This window comes from Nothoprocta perdicaria, unplaced genomic scaffold (assembly GCF_003342845.1).
Source record: "Nothoprocta perdicaria isolate Ctin4 unplaced genomic scaffold, notPer1 scaffold_24, whole genome shotgun sequence".
In the NCBI taxonomy this organism is placed as follows: domain Eukaryota; kingdom Metazoa; phylum Chordata; class Aves; order Tinamiformes; family Tinamidae; genus Nothoprocta; species Nothoprocta perdicaria.
This window is the reverse complement of record NW_020455466.1, coordinates 616,786-634,958: the sequence shown is the minus strand read 5'-3', so window position 1 is coordinate 634,958 and position 18,173 is coordinate 616,786. Positions and strand designations below refer to the sequence as shown.

At 40.9% G+C, this 18,173-nt stretch overlaps 1 protein-coding gene across 3 annotated transcripts in view; it reads left to right on the top strand.

The window, feature by feature from the left end:
- The first annotated feature begins 244 nt into the window (after positions 1–244).
- The window catches only part of FARS2 (phenylalanyl-tRNA synthetase 2, mitochondrial), a 229,694-nt gene continuing 211,765 nt past the window's right edge, over positions 245–18,173 (top strand). For 2 of the 3 annotated variants that reach the window (XM_026039765.1, XM_026039767.1), the window contains exon 1: positions 5,353–5,640. The gene's annotated coding sequence lies outside the window, so the exon portion shown is untranslated. Of the gene's footprint in view, positions 265–5,352; positions 5,641–18,173 lie in introns of those variants that run through there. The other variant, XM_026039766.1, reaches the window with a different exon arrangement.

Genomic DNA, 18,173 nt, shown 5'->3' with positions numbered 1-18,173 from the left:
TCGCCTCGCTTCGCCTCGGAGCGCGGCAGCCCGGGCCGGGCTGCGGGCAAGGCCGCGGGCGAGGCCGCGCTGCAGAGCTGCGTGCCTCGGCCCTGCTGGGAGTGTGCTTGCCCCCCAGTTCTGCTCTGAAATGACCTGTGTTCTTAGCAGCCCCCAGCCCTGGCGAGGCAAAACTGAAGCGCGGTAGGAAAAGGAGAACAAGGTTGGGAAGGACGGGCTGGCGGCAGCAGGCTGTGGCAGGGTAGTGCCTGGCTGTGCCGCACGGTGGGTTTGAGTGCCCCCAGCCCTTTCCTTGAGGGGGAAAACTTTCCCGGCTGGAATGGGGATTATTAAGGAGGACAATAAAAACATGATGGGAGTGGGGAAGTGCTCTGTGTGACTGGCAGTATGGAAGGCACTTGATAGAGTGACAGGGAATAAGAAGATACTTAATGTTTGGTCAGTACTTGCTTAAAGTTCAAGAGTTTGTGCACAAGTGTTTGGGGCAAAGTTTCTGTCACAAAGTAGCAGCAGGCCCAGAGCGATGCCCAAATCCCTGCTCCGAGATCCCGCCTTGCCTCGAATCCTGTGCTCCAAATCATCGGTGCCGCTAGACCTGAACGGCTGCCGCTCCGGTACCGTTCGCCCCGAGCAGGGAGATGCCTGGAGGGAGCTTTACAGGGATTGCCTGCCTCGGCTGCTTTATTTTTAACTGGAGGTCTCCCTTACCGCTATTCTACCTTGTTCCACAGCTCCTTGAGAAGCGGGGTCACCACGTTTGTCAGTGCCCTCCCCTAAGATCCCCCTCGGGCAGAAGTTCCCAAAAGTGAGTGGGTGTGTGGAGTTGGGAGTGAGGTAGCCAGGGCTCACCCGGGTTCAACCTGGCCTTGAAGAAGGCAGTACCCGGACAGGAATCTACAACACACATATATTGTACAGACCTCCAAACGACTGGTTATCTGAGATGTTCTGTCTGTTTAGTTGATAAATCTTGGATTTTATTCTCTTCTGCTGTGGCATTGGACCCCTTGTTCCACTTAAGTACCTCTTTTATTATTGCTTACATTTGAGACCCCCTTTTTGTCTTATTGCTGGAAAAAAAGCATCTTCCTTGGCCTTGCAGTTGATTCCAGATGTTAAAATTACAATAATATGGGTTTTTTTTCCATTTATTGAAAAGTTTCTACTTTGTCCACAATAACTTTTATACATAGTATATGTTGATATGCGGTCTATGAAGTGTTATAATGCTTGTCTTTAACTGAACTCCAATTTATTGTACACGTGCACTTGTTCATCTGATGCAGTTTAAGTGAGTTTCTAAAGTACTTCTGGGTATAAATAATGTATATAATATGGTTCATCTTTGTGTGTATGTTATATGATCACTGTATTTTAGCAACCCTTTTAGGCTTCTGAAAACTGAGATTTTTCTGTATATGTATTCTTAGATATTTCTATTATTAAAAGCCGGACAAGAAATGTTWTAGGAAATACTGCATTCTGCTGCAATAGTTCAAGCAACTTAGTCTGTGATAAGAGCATCGTGTTTTTGGGGCTTTCCGTTGAAAGGCAAGTAAGACTCTTGTAAGAAGCTCTTTCCACGCAGGAAACCCAAACAGGTGCCTCTATAAAGCAGGCAGGCTCCCCAGCTCCCTGCAGGTCTGGTGGTTGTTACAGGCGGCTGCGCAAGCCRGGAGGTCTGTCCAGGGCCCCAGTGCCCGTCTTTGGCTCTCTCCCTCTTTGCAGCCCTTGGGTGCTCAATAGTGGAGCTGAGGTGCCTAGAGGTGTTAGGGTGGGCAAACTCACCTTCCTGAAAAGCAGCAGTGGCAATCCTGTGTTTGTTTTGATCATGCGCTTCAGACAATTCCAGCAGGTCGAGGGAGGTGATTGTGCCCCTCTGCTCAGCTCTGGAGGCTGCGTCCAGTTCTGGGCTCCCCAGGACAAGAGGGATGTGGAGCTGCTGGAGAGAGTCCAGCGCAGGGCCACGAGGATGATCAGGGGCCTGGAACATCTGCCCTGTGAGCAAAGGCTGAGAGAGCTGGGYCTGTTCAGCCTGGAGAAGAGGAGGCTGAGGGGGGACCTGATCAGCGTGTATAAATACCTCAAGGGAGGCAGTGAGGAGGAGGGGGCGGCCTCTTTTCAGTGGTGGCCAGCGACAGGACTAGAGGAAACGGCCACAAACTGARKCACCAAAAGTTCCACAGGAACTTAAGGAAACATTTCTTGWCAGTGMGGGTGACAGAGCCCTGGCACAGGCTGCCCAGAGAGGTTGTGGAGTCTCCTTCTTTGGAGTTCTTCCAAACCTGCTTGGATGCAGCCCTGTGCTCTGGGTGACCCTGCWTGAGCAGAGGGGTTGGACTAGATAGATGATCTCTAGAGGTCCCTTCCAACCTTAAGCATTCTGTGATTCTATGAACTTAAACATGTGAAGCCCTCTTGTACTGAGCAAAGTCTAGCTTCGAGAGTTTAGAGAGGCTACGCAAAGTTACTCTGTGGATCATTGTGACAATTATTCTGCCTATTTTTAGATTAGTCCACTGTAGTATTATTGTACTGAATCTTCAGCTCTAGAAGGTGAGGGAAAAGGAGAAACCAAAACACATTAAGTCTTGCTTAAAGAATGCTATTGGTTAATATTAGTAATTATAAATGAATATAAAATAGTGTTAGGTTTAGGTTAGGATTAGTTTCCTTAATCTTTCTGGCAGTTTGTATCTGTCTGTTTTAATCGTCTTTTTTTTTCCTTTTAAATAAAAAGGCACCACTTTTGCTATTACTGAAGTCCATGGTTTGATAGGACAGGATGCACATGGCTCTGCTGTCCTTCTGTTCTGGTGCTTCACTGCAAGGCGGCAAGGACAGATACAAGCCAAATAACCACCACTGTGTCCYGTGATACTGGAGCCTCTACACAGGGAGGAAGAAAATGCTTATTCCTTAACCTATCTCCTCGTTCCCTTATTGGATTTCACACCTGAATTTACTATAGATAACAAGCCAGGCCCAAGCAAGACCTTGGTGGATGATTTCTTTTTCAGAACTTTTTTTTTAAAATTTGGTGATGGTTTGATTTTTTTTTCGTATAATCATTTAAAAGTGACGGATAACGAGCCGGAGCTGGGAATAAAGATGCATTTTTCTTTTCCACAATGATGTGTGCATTTGTTGAAATTACTTGGTTGATATTTATTTTTGCACAATGTCTTTGCTTCTGACATTTGGCCTGAGAGGAGGCAAATGAGCTGGGCCTTTCCTTTTTGCACCCCTTCGGGGAAACAAGCAATTTGGGAATGGGATAATAGTGTCTGGAATCCTTAATGAATGGAAATTTGGACAAAATCCCTGCAGAGACTGTGGGCTSCTGTGAAAGGAAACAGCTGTTATGTTCTCCAGGATGTAGTTGATATTTTGCCACACGTTGCCTTGATTGTTCCTTGTGGTGCCCTGTGTCAGCACTTGGCGCTCCAAGAGAGCATGGGCTTTCTTGCTATGCTGCTGTTCGTGTTGATTATTTTTCTTTTGGGGTTGGAATGATAACTGATTGTCATAATATGCTCATCTCTTTAATTATTATTTTCCAGTTTGTGAAAATAGGAAATTTTTTCCCTGCTACTTTAGAAAATTCAACAGTTTAGATAGTTTTGTATTGTTTTGTTCTGTACCTTTTTATGAGTTGAATTGTAATGTATTTTTTTTAAGTGAGACTTAAAGAATAGTAGTAATAAAAAAAAAAAGTGGGCTTTTCTGTTTTAATATCTGGTGGTCATGTAAGGGAAGACCTATTTTACTGGTTGTGTTAAACCTTTGCTGGTTTATGATCACTGGTATCAGTGCTGCAAGAATAGGACTGGGGGAAATGATGAATTTTGTTATCTATATTGGTCCTGGGTTTATTCTTTCACTTTTCTGCAGCCATGTGCAACATCAGAGGATTTTATGCCCATCATGTTGCCTGCTAATTATGTATCATGCTGAGCAGCTAGAAGATTCAGCAACCRTGTGGTAACATCTGGGTTAATAGTGTGCTATTTTGTTGTATTTTGAATGATGATAGTGGATGGATGTCTGTAAAGTTATTCAAAGTTCCATAATGAAAAATGCTATACAGGTTCATCATTAAATGGATAATTTTATGTTACAGCAGTAGGCTGGACTGTAAGTAATACGGGATTAGAGTTACCTATTAATGCTCAAAAAATTCAGTATGTAATAACTATATCAAAAGTGAAAGGCACTTCTAACCTYGGCGCTAATGAAATCCCCTGGATCTTGTTTCCAGACAAGAACACAACAAGAAGTGAAGGTCCTTTCTCTGTGYGGTCGTTTGTTATACTGAAATCTTACCAAGTAATGTAACCATAAGAAAGAGATTTATGAAGGGCTCTCGTATGTGATGCCCCACAAGTGTTTTCTCTGCTGTGCTTTCCGTTCTATCTAATCCAGTCCTGGATATCCTTCTTCCCTGGGGGAAATACATTCTGCCATGTACTGTATCTTGCTGCCACTAAATGATATCTGATGCTTGGCCTAAGCCACCCTTTTCCCTAATCCCACCCCATTATTTCAGTTACACCCTCTAGAGTCCCTCTGTGTAATTTCTCTCCCCTCTGAGTCATTTACGTTATCATCATATGTCTCCATAACTGTCAAGTAGCCAAGCTAACTTGCCTGGCTTTTTTGATCTTTCTTTCTTATTTAGTGACTACTGAAATTTTTAGCTCAAAAAACAAACTGTGGTACTGAAAAAAAAAAAGGCTGATATTTTGTTTAAGAGCAACTATGAATCTCCTTGTAGAGGAGTCCTCCAAGGACTCCTCCAAGTCCTTTTTTTCTGACCTGAGGTTTCCAGTCTAACAAGTTGGTTCCAAGTAACATTGCCAGCCGTTTTTATTAAAGGTTATGGCTGTATGCAGGAGGTCTTAGAGAGCAAAGTCTGCTCCTCTGTTGCATTGAAATTTGTCATGTGTGACACAACTGTAGGGCTGAGGTCGTGCTGCTCATCCCCACCTCGTCATGCTGCAGCACTGTGGATTTGTTGCACGCCTAGCACCGAGCTGTGCCTGTTTGGTTGTCTGATGAATGTGGTTTTCCATTCTATAGCATGTTTCCATTTTAGACCATGTTATATATCTGTATGACTTTTTTTTCCCAGGGATGTTAGACTTTGGTGCAACAAAAACAGTTTAAACTTAAGATGCAAGGAAAGAAATCCAATGAAACATCCTTCTTGGACTGGGAAAGAAACTGTGGGCAATGATTTTTGTTTGTTTCAAATGCAGAAAGCAATTTACCATGTTAGTGAATTAAATAACAGTAAAATTTAAGGTAATGACTTAATTTTGCATGATCCTTGGAATTTTTGGTCTTTCACTATTCTGTCAATATCAGTTTTGTGCCCTAACAACTCTGGCCAGCATTCATGATACTTCAGTAATGATGTGTTTCTAAATATCTCATACTCTTGGTGGATATCTGAAAGAAGATGAATTGCCAGTATTTTCTAGGTGTCTCCATATGTCTGTACTGAGCTTTCTTTTATTCCTGTTGCAGTTTTTCTATTGGTGTGACTTTGCCAAAATTGATCTTTAAGCCTGTCCCTGAAGAGAAGGAAAGAAGCATTGGCAGAGGAAGCAGTGCTGAGCGTATCTCTGTTTGCTGGTAAGGTTTACAATTAGACTTTATCTTTGAACCTGTCTGAACTGGCTCTCTGAACTGATATTGCCATCCCTTTTAGGTAATAAGAGATTTTCAGGCTTTCTGTATTTTAAATAATAGTAAGAAAAAATCTTCCTTCATTTTTTGAGTTAGCTACTGTTGAAGACCTTGCTGGAGATCTGGATTTACTTTCAAAAAGACTCCCAAGTTTTCTTATGCCTTATTCCAAGACAAAGGCWGTGATGAGACTCGAGATGGACATGTCCTAATAGTCTTCTAGAGGACAAATTCTGTTGCCTTTTTATTGGACCAGGTCTATTTCTTCAAATATAGTCCCAGTGAAACTTGTTTAGTGTGAAAACAGGTGGCAGAATTAGCCTTTCGTTCCTTTACAAACCGCTTGTTGATTCCGCATGGACCTCAGCATAATCTGGGGACTGGGAAATGAGGAGTTCAGTGAGCTTTGCTGAGGGCAATAATTAAGGCATTGCAAAACCCACCGTTAATGTCACAATCTGTTGTATATGTTCTTGTCCCCGCAGCAGAAGCGGGTAAAGGGAAAGTGTTTCTGGGTCACTCTGTGATGTTTTAACATACCTTCATAGAACATAACATTCATACAACCTGTTGAATGGAACTGGCATCTTTTACAGGGGTGGGTTCAACAGAGGTGGGAGAGGGGCTCCTGAAAAGGAACAATTTGAAGTCGTGCTCTGGCCAAATTTACAGCACATAATATATGGAGTCCTGACTTAAATATTGCCTGTTGCAGAAACTCAGTGTGATGAGCTTTCTGGGGTATCCTTAAAGGCGTGCAATCAGTTTTGCCTAAGCTCAGTTATTCTCTTTCAGCTCTGTACTCTCTCTCTTCTTTTTATTTATGTTTATGCAGGTGATTTCCATAATTCTTYAACTTTTGAAATGCTCCTTGTTGAAGTAAGACTTTTCATTTAAAGTCGGGGGGAAAAAGAGAAAAGTAGTGTGAATTGTCAAAGTTACTGCAAAGTTACTGCAAAGTGTCTCTTTTATAACATTTTTTGTATGACTTGAAAATTATGTAGATTGTCAATGTTCTTATTTCGGGGATTTTTTTTTTCTTGTTTGTTTTGGCTTAACCTTTTTGAAACATTGGTTTTGGCTTTGATTTTTATTACACAAACTGCTTTCAGGGTGAAAATGCACTGTCTAGTGTAATACCACTGTTCTTTACCTGGAAAGTTTGTTTTCTGAACAGATATGCAATTGCCCATGTAGAATTATCAAATGTTGAAGAAATAATTACATACTAGCTTCTTATACACTTAYAATTGCAGAATACATAAAGTGAAATTGTTTAACTTTTTAGTGGAGTTTTGCCAGTTAATGCACGTGTGTCCTGAGCATGCTTGTTTTAAAAAGAGGTCTTCCATCCTGTGGACCAGCAATCTGCAGGAAGACTGTGGCAGCACACAGGCTTGGTCAAGCCATGTGGGACCTCGAAGGAGTTTGTTATCCATTCATTTTAGGACTGGGATCAAGGAAATAAGAGCAGAGAATTTAAAAAACAATGTTGATGAATGACTAAAGGAAACCAAAGGGGAAATGTTCAGTGCTGGAATCATTTGGGTTTTATTCTGCCTTTTAAAATGCATTGCAGTGAGCACGGTTTTATTAAGATGGTAGTGATTGTGTGAGAGTGGTGCGATGGAGCTCTCTGTTGTTTGTGAATCCTGCTGCTCCTGTACGTGCAGCTTTCTGTATGGATGAGATGGGTTACAATGAGCTGCTCTTTGGAAATGCGTCTAGTTAATGTTTCTGGTGAAATGAAGGGRTCTTTATGCTTCTAACTCCCATTAGTGCTAATGGGATGCAACTGCTTTGTGCACAGATGGAAGAATAAAAAAAAAAAATTCGTGTCATTGTTTTCCAATTTACTAGTCAACAGGAATGGGGAGTCATACCAAAACACTAAAGGCTTTTGCATTATGTAAAGAAAAATGTCACTGTAAATAGAATTTATTTCTTTCACAACTTGTAGATCCTCTTTATATGTTTCAGAGATAATGGGCCTTTACTAAGGAGAGTGAGCCAAGAGYGATGTTTTGAAATGGAGGAAAGGCTCACAAATGCTGTTCAAGAGCAACATTAGTCTTGGAGTGAATTTATGGGAATCATTTTTTATTTTCCCCCATTGTATCTTATCTGTGATACAGTTTATGTTATGTTGTAGCTGTGTCTTTATCAGATCAGTAGTTGACTASTGAATAATTTCTTAGAAAGTCTGGACCCAGCAAAAAATTTACCAGGATATTTTTCAACTGGATGCCTGAAAGTGCAGAAATCTTCTCTGGCAAAGGTCTGCTGAAGAAAGATGGTGGGAATTTTAGTCATTGTTTTCTGGCACCTTTCTCTCTAGCTTCACATGGGGTTTAGGGGAGAAGTAGATGGTTTCAGAACTCCATAAGGAAAAGTTTTGCTCTGATGGAAACAAACCCCTCCTGCTCTGACTCCGTGGTCACCAGGATCCCACCGCAGAGCCGCTGGGCTCGGTTCTCCTGGGACTTCTGAGCGCTGCAGCACAGGAGGCCGGRGCTGTGGAAGTGCCCCTGCAGCAGCACCGTCGCCTTTCCAGCTTCTCCTGGGGTTCTGCCTGTGTGGAAGAGATGGCGATGCCAAGAGCAAACCCCTCCGGCTTTGCCTCTGAAGCCCTTTAGATTCCCATGTGATGGGTTTGATCAGAGCAAGTGCCACCTTCATTCAGAAACACTTAAATTGCTCCTTCTCTCAGGAAGGAGATAAGCTGACCATGTTTCACAGACAAGTTTTGCTGAAGCTGTGTCTAAACATCACTTGCCACTTAAGCTTGTGTAGGTGTCCCTGTATAGGGGGAATGTGAAGTTTGAGGCAGAGACACCATTTCTTCTGCCAAAAGCTGATGACTTAAGTAGTCATATAAGTGACTCTTGATTCTTCAGCAAAAAATAATTTTATAATTTGACTCAATATTCATGAGATGTGAGATAAAGATTGTGTAGTGACTAGTAATAGTGGTGCATATATTCAGTTCTGTGATGAAGATTTTTCTACAACTCCTCCCCTGGAGTTTAAAGCTCTGGTTTAAATCATTGAGAGCCTTTAGGCTGCTCTGAGCGGACATCAGCTCACAGCCTGGTCACAAGGAGCCTTAATTATGGATCTGTGCAGCACTAGGAGCTCTGCTTGAGGTGCTCAGAACAAATCATCTTGCCTGTAACTTGCATTCATTTAAAGAAAATCAGAATGTGAAGAAGTCATTAAGAAGAATTGAATCAAAGGTTATTCAGATGGTTTTCATAATTATATTTAAGACTGTRTAATTTACCGTTGTCCACCAGATCTGATGTCACATTTAAAATACATTTAAAAATAGGCAGTTATTTGATCTGAACATYCTGTTTTTTGCATGTTTGCTGCTTTATTATATTCATTTAGTTTATTTAAAATTCAGGTCTGAGCAAAGATGCAAAGCCTAGAGACTCCTAGGATGTCCTCTCTGCTGCACATGCAATTGGAGTGCTTTTGATAAGGAAGAAAGGGGATGGAATAGCAGCCAGCTGCCTGCAATGGATCTGTTGTTTCTCAAGTTAAACGAGATCTTCTTTTCATTAGCTTACATGATTGAGCCTGTGTGCATATGATTTATTTAATGGTAAGTCTGGGAAATTATATGCTAGCCTTTTTACTGAGATGGTAATTATAAAAAAAAAAAAAACCCAAATTTTTACATATCAGTGGTATGGCAAGTCTGGAAACCTTGATGGCTGGCCTCTGTTTAAAAGCCAGATGTTTTTACTGCTAAACTTTCCTTTTTTTTTTTTTTTTTTTTTCCCTTTTTAATTAAAACATTGCATCTGAGCATCTTAATCATCTTATATTACACACAAAGCAGGTCTCTTCCTGTGTTGATGGAAATATTTTTATGCTAAAGAAGGGAATAGATTAATTATGACTGTATTGGGTATATGCTTTTAACTGTACCCAAGGCAACATACACTGTTTTTAACATTATGGGTTAGTGCTTCCTGGTAATTTTTCCTTGCCTGACAGTAAAAAAGAGGTATTCTAATGTCAAAGGCATAGATGATATGAAAATGCACATTTTTGTTATGGATTATGATTAGAGACTATCTCTAGCAACGCAATCTTTTGGTTTTGTTGTTTAAATTGCGTAAAGCATCGAGTTTGGAGGCACTGTTAGATTTTGCCTGACTTTGAAGGATGACCCATGGAATACAGCTTTCTATTTTCCGTATAGTGCCCTGTTGCACAAACTGTAGCTGCTGCTGCTGCTGCCGGATCTCCCAACACCTGGGCCTTTAACAAGCGTCGAGTCTCCTGCTTCTGCCCCAGGTCTCGCACAGAGACACCTGCAGTTCCTGCGTCACCCAGCGGCCCTGGGACTCGGCAGAGCGTGTCCAGTACCCGCCGTGCGTCCAAAGAGGAGCTTGTTGAGGCTGTGGGGTGGTCATCAGGCCATGCACGCTTGTGCCTCTTGTAGACMAACGGCAGCAGTAGGCATTCTGGATGAGTAGTATCCAAAGAAGTTAGATGGATGGCACCTAAGTGTAGTCTGTCCCCAGAGTGGCAGATTGTCTGTGCGTCCCTTCTCACTGACCATGACCGGCGAGAATAGACTGAAATCTTACCATTTGTGGGAACCAAAATGCTACTTTCACTTAACCTGTTGCTGTTACCTTTTGAAGCAACTTTTTGAGAATACTGTTGAATTCAGCTTAATACTGTTCTTATAGATTCTACTTTTTAAACTTATGCTTCAGAGGAAGTGAGGGCTATGAGATAGTGTATGTATCTGTACATTTGCTGTCAGCCCTTCTTTTTCCACTTATCATTGGTCAAATTTCATAAGGGAGGTCTAGATCCCAAATAGAGCAAGTCACATGTTRTGGGAGATTAAAGGGCTTAATAAAGGAGAGGGGACCCAATTAATGCCTCAGCGGATGCAGAAGTGGCAGGATGAATTTGTCCCTTCTCACTGGATTTGCAAAAAAAGAAAACCCTTTGCCTCCAGACACAGAGAAAACAGTTTTACTGGTTATGCTGTTTGCAGAAAAGTTTCTTTAAACTGCTTTCAGCCATGAGAATGAGTTATATTCCATTGACTGCCTAATCTTAAGTAAGTGAAACATTTTTGAAGGGCCAAGAGCGGAGGGTTATGACTGAAAAATGCACGTGTTATTTTTCAGACTATTTTAGAGAAATAGTGCGTGTCTACAAATAGGACTTGAAAGAGGTTGTTTTTTTATTCCCAGTTCTGGAGATCATTAGCAAATATTGGGATCTTGTAAAAGTGATAACCAACCATAAATGTAAGCTGTATCTCAATTACTGCTGAAGATAGAGATCCACAACGTATCTGGGCAACCTAATTATATCTACTAGCAAGTCAATACCCTTTCGCACAAGTGGCTGCAATATCCCATTGCTGCAAACAGATTACAAACAATAAAACTTACAGTAACTCATCTATTTCTTTTCAGAAGTATCAGGGTGTTGCTTTAATCTTAGAAAGTACAACATAGCTTGTCATAAATTTATCAATTTACCTCCTCAAATTAAAATCTGTCAGTATTGCATGAGGTCCTAAATGAATTATCTTTAAATGAAAGCTGTTCTCATTTTGTCGTTTTAAATAGCTTGTCAGAATTAGTTTCTGATTTGGGGTGTTCGGAACATAAATGCAGAGTTAAGCTAAGTCATTTTGCAAATAGAAGTCAAAGAAGTTGATTACTTTTTTTTTTTTTTTTTTTGAGGATTGTGGTTCCTTGCTTCATTACAGAAATGGCAGCATATTCTTTCAGCAGGCTTTGCTTTTTCCTCAGTGCTCCGGATAAGAAGGTCTCCTGGCGAGTGCTGTCCTCTTCTTGGTGCAAAGCTGTCAAATCCATCTGTGTGTTGGTAGCTAGACATGGAAGGAAGAGAGAGTAAGGCAAACACATTGTTCATTTCAGCTCAGTCACAGGCAAGGAAAGTAAACCTGCTTCCTGAGACCTGATAAACAGATGTATCACTATGTTTTCTGTGCGAGTGACTGGACCCCTGGAGTTCTTCAGCCTGAATTATTCTGTGAACTGCAGAAGTTTGTATCCACTTCTGAAGGAGGCTGGGCCTGTAGCTGTGTCTGGCAGGAACCAGCCCAGGTGTCCCTACCTCCAACTCTGTGGCTGTCATTAAGTTCCTGGAGCAAAGGAAAGTTGTTCCCTTGGTGGTATGTAGCCCTCTTGAGAGGTTACAAGGTGGGAGGTAGCTCCTCTCCGCCTCTGCTCCACTAATCCTGTGGAGAGCTGATAACAGATTCTAAGCAAAGGTGTGTATGCTGTAAGCAGCTGGGGCAGGAATTCCTGTTGCTATCCCATTTGGCTCCTGGTTTTTGGATCATGCTTTTCTGAAACTCAGGCTTCTGTCTGGAGTAGCGTAAGCTGCAATGGATGAACCCAGAGAGAGAAAGAGCTGATGATATATTGAAAGCCAAGTTCAACAAATACTGTTTATCTTCCGCTGCTCCTTTGCTTAGTCCTACAGTTCTGGAAGGGTAGAAGGGAATTAGTGTTCCATATCTCTGGTCTTCCAACTTGCACTAGGAAAGCTGTTCCTGCCTGGTACCCATCTCCATGCATGTGCAAATGAATGATTTTTTTTTCCCCCCCAGTCTTCATTTCCCATGTACARATGTGTATCCATTCACGTGAACCCGACTGCAGTGAAGCAGTCTGCCTTGTGAAGATGATGCCTCAGGTGAGGTCATGCCAGAAACTGCACTCAGAAGTCTTACCCTTTACTGGAGTGATAGTATTTAAAAAAAAGTGCAAGTGATTTCGATTTTGAATCATTTATCATTACTTGGAATCTGAGGTGTTGTGTTTAAAAAAACAAAAAATCCCTCAAGTGAGTTTTTACCACAGACCATGCTAGTTTTTACTGGCTCTCCTCAAGATGCYGTTCTGCCAAGCATATATTAAGTAATATATTTGCATCGTGAAGTAATTCTTCACTCCAAATGTAATACCTTCTTGTACCTATCACTTGCAGCTGACAAATTGTGCCAGATGATGTCTAATAAAAATCTCCTTACCAGGTGTGGATACAAAATTCATAGAAAGGCAGGGTGATACTGCCTGCTGATTGCTAATAAAGCTTCCCATTTAATAGCCTGGCCTGCACAGTTTTTGGTATTTGTAGCTTGTGGTTTGTGTTTGGAACCAGACTCTTTAGCTTTGATCTTCTTAGGAAGCCACCACGGTATCGGAGAGGGCTGTGGAGCATCCTTTCTCTAGAAAGCTCTTTATGCTCCTTCTTGAGGGCAGAGGCCTGTGCTCATTGATACCGAACTAAAATCCTAGGTATGGGAAATCTACGTCCTAGGAAATGTGCTCCAGGCACTACAGCTGCTACGTAAKGCTGTGTAATCCTTGGCTTTTAGTCATCACCATGATAAAAGGTAATAAATAATGTGAATAACTTTAAAAGGTTTTATTCTAAATATCCAGGTGTTACGGCCCTGGATCTACTTGCTGCTGAGCCAATTCTGTGCCACTGGTTAGGAATGAAGGCTGTCTTGCAAGTGGCATGAAAACCTTAAAGCCTCCTGTTCTTGGGTTCTGTAGATGCTATAGAAAAGGATCCTGTTAGATTTTGTCATGAACATTTATGTTTACGCCTTTATTTCCTTTATGACTATTGCAAGAAAAAATATGGGCTATTTATTTTCATAGTGAAATGCCAAGTGCCTTAAGATGAGATTAACTCAGCGGAGGAATGAAGAACCCCGAWGAGCAACTCAACATAGATGACCTATTTGCTGAAAATAATTAGGCATAGCTGAAAACTTTGATTTATTGTGCGCCAAAGGAGCATCTGTTTTGTTTTGCCCATTTCTTTTATTCCTGGAAATTTCCTTATTTTTTTTTTAAGCCAACCAGGAAAAGGATCAGAATTATTTAAGGAAACTCTACCCAGAGCACCACAGTAAGGCCAGATAATTAAAAAGTTTCATACACTCCAGGCTGGATACSCAGAAGAGGTTAAAAACACCCCCCACCCTGGTTCAACTGGCGCACAAAGTTTTTGGGTGCAGGAGAGCAGAGTCTGATCGAGGGTGCCTGGACTCTGCCAGCTTTATGTCTCTTGGCCTAGAAGGACTTGGGTTTTTCTGAGGTAGGAAGGGAGCTGAAATAATCTAGTGCCAGCAACAGCAAATATTTCATTTGTTTTATATATTCTTCCACAGTGGCTAAAATAATTTCATTTCAAATGCCTCATCTCTTAGGAAGAAATATTTTTAAGCAAAGTAAATGTGTTTTTAAAGCCATGATCCACAAAATACCTGTGTTTGTGGGCAGAAATACGACAAAATTAGTTTACTAAAAAACATTCAGCGATACATACAAAAACAAAGGGTCTGCACTTATTGTTACATTGATTCCTTAAGTGTGTAAATTTTGTTTATATAAAAGGTTTTTTTTGCAAAACTACTGATTCTCAGGCTCTGTTTCAGATAGTTAAATTGGAATGATCTTTTTGTTGGTTGCAATTCAGTAATGAGGGTTTCCAGAAGTAAATAGTCACTAAGTTCTGGATCTTCAGGCAGGCTGGCAGAGACTGATTCCTGAGCCTGGTAACCTGGGTGGGAAGGAAGACTCTTCCTTTGCTTTGCGATGAGCAGGCGCTGAACAAATCTGAGAATGTTCTRAAAATTACAGTCTGTTGAGCAAAGCAGTGCAGTGTTATGGTGGCTATGTAGGGTAACAGAAGTTTTAACAATTTCAAAACTTGAATCTGATTCAGCTAAGACATATAAAAATGTTACTTCGTAGAGAGATTTTTGAAATCCTGAAGCGTTGAAATGTTTTGAAGTTTAGAGTTAGTGGAATTTTACTAGCAATCGCTCTTAACTGTGAATGAGAGGCAGGTTAGAAAACTGAAATGTAATTTAAAATTAAGACTGAGAGTATTGCTTCAAATTATGTTGCTGTCATGTATATTTAATTTAAAGAGAATTTTTTTGGAGAAGATTTTTAACACAGTGAAATATTTTTGAAGTTTAGAAATTACTTATATATATATCTGCTTAGCTCATTACAGTTTCTTCTTAAATTAAGAGTGACACACCCACTAGAGGAAAAAAAATAAAGGCTTGGTAAAATTAGGAAACGTATGGTATCTTTAAATAGTTTAAGGTATAAGTTTAAGTTGATAGTTTAAGGCTTAAGGCGTCTTTAAGTAGTTTTTGGATTAGGCTTCACCCGTGGGTGTAATGGCCCGTGCAGGGCTTGGGATCCTGTTTGCCTGCGGGCAGCCGCTGCCCCTGCTCTGGCGGCGAGGGCAAGGTCTGTCCGCCCCAGCAAGGCGCCTTCCTCAGGTCGGACTGCGGAACACAGGACTTGGGAACACGATGCGGTAAACTGAGAGAAAAGAAAGGGGTGTTTTGCTGCTAACGTGCTGGATGATTAATGTGGTAATAACTTTTTTCCTGATTCCTTTTTAGAATGGACGTTGAAAATTAAGGATATCTGTTTCACAGGCAAGTTTTAGTGATGCAGGCTTTGCTCCAAATATTTCAGAAAAGTATTTATTTAAAAAATAACTTTATTTTTAAAATAGAGTTATTAAAAAATAACTCTATTTACTAGAGAGTGGATGTTTAGTAAACCATATGTAGTTAAAAATACATCCATATGACCTCAGGAATTCACTAACTGTGGGTGAGAGGCTCTTAACCTTTCAAAAAGTTAAGGTTATTTCAGAAAACGTGGTCAAATTCATGCATGAACCAAATCACGTTAGTTTTATTTTTGTTTTAACTTGACCTAATGCGGGGAATACAAAACAGTGGGTATAGTCTTCATGTTTAGTCACCCTTTAATGTGGTGTTACAGTGTTGTCTTTTATGCTTCAGCTGGAAGAGCGGCTTTGCAACTGGATCAGTTAAGGTGTTAGCCTGGAAACTTTGGGAATCATCAGTTTCCTGCTGGTCTCAGGAGCAGTTASTAAAACTTGTTAAATTTTGTAGCTCTTGCTGAAATGGAAACTTTTGAAGACAACTATATTTAAAGAAATTTATGCAAAGTATGTGTTGAAGAAATGAATATTTGATTATTAAATTGAAAAAATAGATAAGCTTTCAATGGTGTATAGCTTTTTTGCACCCATTGCAATGTCTGTTTGTTTGGCTTAAATATGATCTTAAGCTTTAAAGTTGCTGCTTAGAAGTTGTTTTTTTCCTTTCCCATCATACATGTTTATCTAAGCATAGTTTATGTTTTAATTCTTGCTCATTTTTGCCACGAGAGGCATAATTTAGCACCAAACACTTATGTATGAGTCCTAGTGCAAAAAACAGCAGTGAAACTAAAATAGTATGATGATGACTTATGTATTGCCAGGATGGCTGTGAATATGTAAAGGCTTGTCCTGTTCTGTCTCATTCCGGATAATAGCATGAGAATCCAGACAGTTCTGTGATCGAATTGCTTTTATTACAGTGGTTGAATAGATGATGTCAGAGTAACTTTTTTTTTCCCCCTCCTCCAAATGAGTTTGTCATGTCTGAAAAATAAATACAGCTCTGAAATGAAAGGTCAGCTTGGAAATACCAGTTTTGGAAAGTTTGAATTTCTGCTCCAAACGCTTATGCGTCCATTCATTGTTGGTGTAAAAGCGATGCTTGGCAGCTGGTAAAGGTCAGTGCTAATAAAGAAGCAATTTGCTTTCAGTCTGATAAAACGAACCTGATTGCTTTTATCTACATGTAGTTATGCCTCTCACCTGCTTCTTTGCAGCGGTGTTTGGAGTATTTCCCGCTGCCCCCTCGCCCACGTCTCGCACAGACACCCCGGCAGCTGCTACCCCCAGGGAGGTTCTCGGCTCTTGAGTCCAGAACTGCGCTTCCCTTTCCTGCTTTGCCATCAGTCCCTTGCGCTGGACAGTCCTCCCAGCCTGAAGCCGTCTCGGAGGTAGTGACAACTGCAGAGCTGTGCGTTATCTAAGGCCTGGCTGCTTTCTGCTGCYATGAGTTCTTGCAGCTACTGCTTGGCCATGTGCTGCCACGGAGGATCTGAAAGAGTTACTGCCTTTGGGGCGAGTAGTTGGAAGGCTGTGTGTGACCCAAATCAATACTTCAAATAAACAGGTCTTCTGAAGGCATGTGAGTAATGCTGAGGGTTGTGTTTCCTTAATTCTTTCCTAGTGAAGGATGTTTAGAAGGGTGAGCAGATGGGCACTACCCATTTTGGCATTCATTGATAAGCCAGCCACCTCTCCAGGTGGCTCTACAAAAATGATAACACTGTGGCACTGCTCCCGTCTTATTTTTATTCCTCTCAGACTAGTTAGTCACCTGTCTCTGTTCTCCTCGTTTAGAGCCATCTGCTGTTTTTTTTTTTTTTTTCTTCTGTTTTTGGTTGTTCTCCATTCTAAAGTCATCAAGGGATGACTTTAGAGTAGCGGCCAGTGCAAAGTTTTGCGTTTTTGCTGAGTGCCGGACTCAAATATTTCTAACCTTCATCACGTTCTCTGTAGGCCACTTCTGGGTTTTACTTGCCCTWGACTGTCCTCCCAAAAGAGTTCATGCTGCACGGATTTATCCTTAAGTTTCCTTACTGGACTCTCTCGCCTTTCTTGGTGAATATAGCAGTACACTTTTTATACTGAATTATTAAAAGAGTGAGAGGAAGGTGAGAATCCATCCTCTGTTAGGTGTTTTTTGTTATCACAAGGCAACAGAAAAAAAATTTCACACTGAAGTGACTAAAACACACAAAAAAGCTTTATCCTTACAAAAATATATTTCTAAAAATTTAATCAGCAATGGTTTTTTTTTGCTCTGAAGAGATGAGACAGAGAGCATAGTGTTAAAATAGAAATGTTTTACAGTGAGCACAGGAGACTGTCTAAAGCGTGTTAGAGCTAACATAAGGATCTAACCTTAATCATTGGCAGATCCTACTGAAATCGATGGATCTTATGCGGTGAGGAACTACCTTTTGGTGTGTGTAAAACTGCTCTCACTGGAACCTAAGGATGAGCCCATAAGCTGTCTCCCTAACCACTTGATACGAGAGCTCAGCTTTCCTTTATACTAGAGGTTTGGAGAGCTGATAATTTTATATTGGATCTAATTCCTAGRTTTCCACTTGTGATTGCAAATTTTGTTCTACGGGAACTCTGAGAGGGAAAAAAAATTAACATTGATTAATGTATAGTAATAATATTAAATATTTCTATACATCTTATCTCTAGTCACAAATACGGGAAACTAAGAAATTTGATCCTACTGAGCTCACTTAGTTGTTTGTTACCTGCTGGCCATCCAGCTTATTGTGTTGTACTGCCTTTAAGGCTTGGGAACACCAGTATGCCAGGGTACCATAAAGAACATACAGTTTGACTTTCAGTTCTAGTTCCCCCTTCCTCGATATTTTTACTGGAAAACGATAGAGATGTAGCTTTTTTTTTTCTTTCTTTCTTTTTTTTTTCCCCCTTGCAGAGACTCTGGAGCATCT